At 43.4% G+C, this 7,076-nt stretch overlaps 1 pseudogene; it reads right to left on the reverse strand.

The window, feature by feature from the left end:
* Positions 1-347: 347 nt before the first annotated feature.
* Positions 348-1,647, reverse strand: LOC100387223 (hsc70-interacting protein pseudogene; annotated as a pseudogene).
* Between the last annotated feature and the right edge of the window lie 5,429 nt (positions 1,648-7,076).

A 7,076-nucleotide genomic window follows, 5' to 3' on the forward strand; every position in this document is an offset into this window, starting at 1 on the left:
CTCTATATATAAAATACCTGAGACTGGGCCAGATGTGGTGGCTCACACCTCTAATCCCAGCACTTTAGGAGGCCGAGGCGGGCAGATCACCTGAGGTCGGGAGTTCAAGACCACCCTGACCAACATGGAGAAACCCCATCTCTACTAAAAATACAAAATTAGCCGGCCATGGTGACCTGTGCCTGTAATCCCAGCTACTCAGGAGGCTGAGGCAGGAGAATTTCTTCAACCTGGAAGGTGGAGGTTGTGCTGAGCCAAGATTATGCCATTGCTTTCCAGCCTGGGCAACAAGAGCAACACTCCATCTCAAAAACAAAACAAAACAAAACAAGACCCCGAAACTGGATAATTTGTAAAGAAAAGAGGTTTATTTTTTTATTTTATTTTATTTTCCTTCAGCAAAGACTTTATTTATCAGAAGGGCATTATGCTTGACCTCCAAATTTGGCTGACAATTTGCTGATAAGATTCATTACCTTTGGGTTGCTCTGGTATTTTGACATATTTGCTGGGTTCTGAGCCACATCCTGGAAGGCCACCATAACTTCTGGATCCTGCATGGCTGCACGAACCTCTGGATCACTAAGAATTTCATTGAGTCCAGGCATTCCGGCCATTCCAGGCATGCCCCCTCCCATTCCAGGCATTCCCCCAGGAAAGCCACTTGGAAAAGAGCCATACTGAGCTCCTGACTGTGGTCTGGCTTTTTCCTCCCTCTGGGCTCTCTCATGCTCTCCTCGAGCCTTCTTAACTCTCTATTCTTTCTTTGATCTCTCGCTCTTCACGTTTTCGCTCATACCTTCTCCGATGTTCTGCAATTTTCTGTGCCCTAGGTTGAACTTCTTTCAGCATTGCACTCGCATCTTCATCATAATCCAATTTACAGGCAAGGGCAAGATCATGGGCTGCTTCTTCCCAGTGGCCTAGAAGTCTGTGTGCTTTCCCTCGCCACTTGTAAGGCTGAGCTGAATCACGATTTATTTCAATGGCTCTGTCACAGTCTCAGATGGCAGCATTTGGCTTCCGTAATTTGATGAAGACATTGGCCCTCTTGGCATACAAAATGGCCAAGTGGGGATTCAGCTTGATGGCATCTGTGAATAAGTCAATGGCTTTCTGCAATTCACCATCATTTAGGGCTTCAGTAGCTGTCACTTTCTTATCATTTGCCTGATCCATCATCACCTCTGTCATCTCTGCATTTTCACCTCCCATTTCTTAAGGGGTATCAGTGTCTGGTTCAATCACACCTTCATTATCAATTTCTAGATCACTTTGCTCACTTGATGGTTCGTCTGCCTTTAAGTCTTCCTCTACCTTCTTACTATCAGGTTTTTCTTCCTTGGTATTTTCTTCTGATTTAGCTTTCTGAGTAGCAGGTGGTATTTTACCCCCAATACGCTCCACCCACTCCCTCAGGAAGCGCATTTCCTTGGTGTGCAGAATGCTTGGATACTGCTTACACATCTTCACAAAGGCCCGAAGCTCGTTCACTTTGCGGGGGTCCATGGTTGGGAGGCGGTGGGCGAAGCTGAGGGTCTGCAGCCCACTTCCAGGCCGAGGCGCTGGCTCGGTGTGACCGTGCAGAAGGGCAAAAAGAGGTTTAATTGACTCACTGTTTCACATGGCTGAGAGGCCTCAGGAAACTTACAATCATGGCATAAGGTGAAAAGGAAGCAAAGACCTTCTTCACATGGTGGCAGAAGAAAGCCATTCTTCTAAAAGTAAAGTTCATTCTTCTGTTGATGAATATTTGGGTTGTTTTTAGTGTCAGCAATTGATATGGTTTGGCTCTGTGTCCCCTCTCAAATCTCATCTTGAATTGTAATCCCCATGTGTCAAGGGAGGGAGGTAATTGGATCATTGGTTTTCCCCACGCTGTTCTTGTGATAGTGAGTTCTCATGAGCTCTGATGATTTTATAAGCGTCTGGCATTTCCCCGGCTTGCACTTCTCTCTTCTGCCACCATGTGAAGAAGGTCTTTGCTTCCTTTTCACCTTATGCCATGATTGTAAGTTTCCTGAGGCCTCTCAGCCATGTGAAACAGTGAGTCAATTAAACCTCTTCTTTACAAATTATCCAGTTTCGGGGTTTTTTTTTTTGAGATGGAGTGTTGCTCTTGTTGCCCAGGCTGGAAAGCAATGGCATGATCTTGGCTCAGCACAACCTCCACCTTCCGGGTTGAAGAAATTCTCCTGCCTCAGCCTCCTGAGTAGCTGGGATTACAGGCACATGTCACCATGGCTGGCTAATTTTGTTTTAGTAGAGATGGGGTTTCTCCATGTTGGTCAGGGTGGTCTTGAACTCCCGACCTCAGGTGATCTGCCTGCCTCGGCCTCCTAAAGTGCTGGGATTAGAAGTGTGAGCCACCACATCCGGCCCAGTCTCAGGTATTTCTTTATAGCAGTGTGAAAACAGACAATACAGCAATTAAGAATAGGTATTGTGAAGGTTCTTGTTGATGTTTTTGGGTTGACATTTACAAATTTTTCTTGACTGTATACCTAAGAATGGAATTTCTGGGTCACAGGACAGGAATACGCTATGGTTTCCGTATCTGACCCCTCCAAATTTCATGTTGAAATTTGATCCGAAATGTTGCAGGTGCAGCCTAATGGGCACTGTTTGGGTGATGAGGGCGGATCCCTCTTGAATGGCTTGGTGCTGTCCTTATGGTCATACATTCTCTATTAGTTGACAGAAGTTTCCTTCACAGCTGACTGTTTAGAAGAGCCTGGTGCCTCTCTTCCCCCTCCTGCTTCCTGTGTCACCATGTGATATCTGTCTACACCAGCTTCCCTTTGCCTTTGCCAAGAATGATAGAGGCCCGAGGTCCTTACCAGAGCAGATGCTGGTGTCATGCTTCTTGTACAGCTTGTAAAATCATAAGCCAAATAAACCTCTTCTTTATAAATTACCCAACTCTGCTATTCCTTAATCCTTGTCTTGTTTGCTCTGAGAATACTCACTGGCAATGCTTGTGGCTTCAACATTTACCCTCATATAAATTTGCCATGAAATATCTCGCTTTTATTATTTTGGCATCACTATAGTATAACAACTTTGGAAACAAAAGACATTGTTCTATTATAGCATTGTGTTTTTAGTAGTGGCATTTTCATTTACTATAGTAATTGTCATTGAAAATGTCAAATCCTAGGAAATGTAGCATTCCTATGCATGATGTTAACATCACTCTTAAATAGTTGTTAGCCAAAGATTCATTTGATGAATCTGATTTTTCAAAAATAGACAAGTCTGATGATTTAGGTGACTCTGATGTTAGTCATGTTTAGAAATAACTCCAAGAACAGTTTTTCTATTTTATTTTCACATTGAAAATCAGATTTGCTTCAGCCTCAAAGAGCATGTTTATGTAAAATTAACGAGTGCTGACAGCAAGCTGCATTTTTCTAAATGGGAAGGGGTTAATAGCAACACAAAATGACGAAGACAGCGTATGTGTAGCTTTAGTAAATACTGACACTATTTACTCCACTGGCAAAGTGAGAGCTCTAGTTCCACATCTGTATTGATCTCGGTGTTGTCCATCTTAATTTTAACCATTTAGATGTGTGCACCTTTTAATTTTTAATTAAATTAATTAATTATTTTTTAAAGATGAGGTTTCACCATGTTGGTCAGTGAGCCACCATGCCTGGCTTTCTAATTTTTTTTTTATAGAGACAGTGTTTTGCCATGTTGGCCAGACTGGCCTCGAACTCCTGACCTCAAGTGATCTGCCAGCCTTGGCCTTCCAAAGTGCTGAGATTTCAGGTGTGAGTCACCATGCCTGGTCGATGGGTGCATCTAACAGTAGTTTTGTCTCCCTGATGAATAATGATATTGAATACTTTTTCATATGCTTTGAATATGCATATCCAAATTTGGATATCTTCTTTTGTGAAGTGCCTGTTCAAGTCTCTTGCTCATTTTATTTTATTTTATTTTATTTTTTATTTATTTTTTTGAGATGAAGTTTCGCTTGTTACCCAGGCTGGAGTGCAATGGCGCGATCTTGGCTCACCGCAACCTCCACCTCCTGGGTTCAGGCAATTCTCCCGCCTCAGCCTCCTGAGTAGCTGGGATTACAGGCACGTGCCACCATGCCCAGCTAATTTTTTGTATTTTTAGTAGAGACGGGGTTTCACCATGTTGACCAGGATGGTCTTGATCTCTTGACCTTGTGATCCACCTGCCTTGGCCTCCCAAAGTGCTAGGATTACAGGCGTGGGCCACTGCACCTAGCGTCTCTTGCTCATTTTAAAAACTGGATTGTCTTACTGATTTGGGAGAGTCCTGGATACAACTGGATTCTAGTGTTATTTTTTTTAAACAGGAGGCCCTGGGTACTTCAGCCCAGGTTGGAGTACAGTGGCACAATCATGGCTCACTGCAGCCTCAACTTCCCTGGGCCCAAGTGATCCTCCTACCTTAGCCTCCCGAGGAGCTGGGACTACAGGTAGGTACAACCACACCCAACTAATTTTGTATTTTCAGTAGAGATGGGGTTTTGCCATGTTGCCCAGGCTGGTCTCAAATTCCTGGGCTGAAGGGATCTACCCAACTAAGCCTCCCAAAGTGCTAGAATTACAGGTGTGAGCCACCACTCCTGGCCTGGATTCTGGTGTTATTTATATGCATTGCCAATATTTTCTTCATCTGAGGACTGCTTTTCCACTTTATTGGTTTCCTTTGTTGAACAAAAATCCTTAATTTTGATGAAGTCTAATTATGGTCAGTGCTTTTTGTGTCTTGTTTAAGAAACATTTGCCTAAAGTTTTGAAGATTTTTCTTTTTTTTTTTTTCTGAGGCAGAGTTTCACTATGTTGCCCAGGCTAACGTGCAACGATGGTGATCTTGGCTCACTGCAACCTCCACCTCCTGGTTTCAAGTGATTCTCTTGCCTCAACCTCCTGAGTAGCTGGGATTACTTACATGCATGCACCACTATGCCTGGCTAAGTTTTGCATTTTTTTAGTAGAGACGGGGTTTCTCCATATTGGCCAGGCTGGTCTCAAACTCCTGACCCTCAGGTGATCTGCCCACCTCAGCTTCCCAAAGTGCTAGGATTACAGGAGTAAGCAACCGCATCTGATCTCTTTTTTGAGATGGAGTTTTGCTCTTGTTGCCCAAGCTGGAGTGCAATGGTGTGATCTTGACTCACTGCAACCTCTGCCTCTTGTGTTCAAGTGATTCTCCTGCCTCAGCCTCCCAAGTAGTTGGGATTACAGGTGCATGCCTCCATGCCTGGCTAATTTTTTGTATTTTTAGGAGAAATGGGGTTTCATTCACCATGTTAGCCAGGCTGGTCTTAGGCTGGTCTTGAACTCCTGACCTCAGGTGATCCACCTGTCTTGGCCTCCCAAAGTGCTGGAATTACAGGTGTGAGTCACTCCACCTGGCCCCTTTTTTTCTTTAAGAGATAGAGTCTCACCATATTGCCTGGTCTGGTCTTGAATACCTGGGCTCAAACAACCCTCCTTCTTCAGCCTCCCAAAGACCTGGGATTACAGGTTTGAGGCACGGTGCCTGCGCCTACTTTTTTTCTAGAAGCTTTATTGTTTCACTTTCCACATTTAGGTGTGATCCATCTTGAATTAACTTTTGTATGTTGTTAAGTAGGGGGTCAAAGCTCATTCTTTTCATTTAGATCACAGCTCACTACAGGTGATCTCCCCACCTCAGCCTCTTGGATCTTTGGGGTTACAGGTCCAAGTCACTGTGCCCAGCCAAAATTATATAAGCGGCACCATCTCTACCATGTAAATATTTGCACAGAAAAACCAATGGAAGACCATTCAGTATAAACAACTCTTATTTCCACATGGTACAGGCATTTGAGGAATTTGAAATTTTCTAAAATAAGCATACCCCTAATACTATCAAGAAAAACTATTTTCAACATTTTTATAAGATATTTTGAAAACAATTAGTCTTTCAGTTATCATTAGGTATAAATAAACCAATAGCCAGGTGTAGTGGCTCACACCTGTAATCCCAGCACTTTGGGAGGCCGAGGTGGGTGGATTGCTTGAGTGCAGGAGTTTGAGATAAGCCTGGGCAACATAGCAAGACTTCAAGTCATTTTAAAAAAAGAAAAGAAAAAAACCCAATGATTTCTATGAAAAAAAAATTCTGGAAAAAATGGCTTAGAATAAACTCTCAAATTGGCTAAGATGGACTTTGGTTGTTTAGATGTAAACCTGAAATGTTTCAGGCTGATGGTTCCCAGTGGCTGGTCTATGGGTGAGCTATATTTGAATCAACTATGGTTTTTTTTTTCTTATTTTAAAAAATAGATTCTCAAGCCTTCTCTTAGACATGCGGAGTCAGAATGTCCAAGAGGTGAGGTCAGAGAACCAATATTTTAAATAAACAATGTAATTTGGAAACTACTCTACCTTAAATTATAATGAAACAAAGGTATGACTATTCTTTCTGAGCAGGCAAACTATCAGATTGGAGAATGCTAACATTTTAGACCCAGACTAGAGAACTAGGAAAAGGCTGTGGGCAATGTTCTGACCTTCTCAAAAAACCATCAAGCTGCAGACACATGATGAATGGGACTTAGTCCAGGGTGAGGTGGTAGTACCCGTGTTTAAAAATAACAAGGTCAGGCCGGGCGCGGTGGCTCAAGCCTGTAATCCCAGCACTTTGGGAGGCCGAGGCGGGTGGATCATGAGGTCAAGAGATCGAGACCATCCTGGTCAACATGGTGAAACCCCGTCTCTACTAAAAATACAAAAAATTAGCTGGGCATGGTGGCGCGTGCCTGTAATCCCAGCTACTCAGGAGGCTGAGGCAGGAGAATTGCCTGAACCCAGGAGGCGGAGGTTGTGGTGAGCTGAGATTGCTCCATTGCACTCCAGCCTGGGTAACGAGTGAAACTCTGTCTCAAATAAATAAATAAATAATAAAAAAATAACAAGGTCAGTAGGGTGGGGGTTAAGTTCCTTTCATAATTAGTTGAGGTCTTGGCAGCCAACTTTCAGCCATATTTGCTCCAGACAGGGAGAACTTCGGTGTCTCCTAACCTAGGTAGTCAGTAGCTTTGTAGAGCAGTGGACTAA

This window comes from Callithrix jacchus, chromosome 20, assembly GCF_049354715.1.
Source record: "Callithrix jacchus isolate 240 chromosome 20, calJac240_pri, whole genome shotgun sequence".
NCBI classification, from domain to species: Eukaryota; Metazoa; Chordata; class Mammalia; order Primates; family Cebidae; genus Callithrix; species Callithrix jacchus.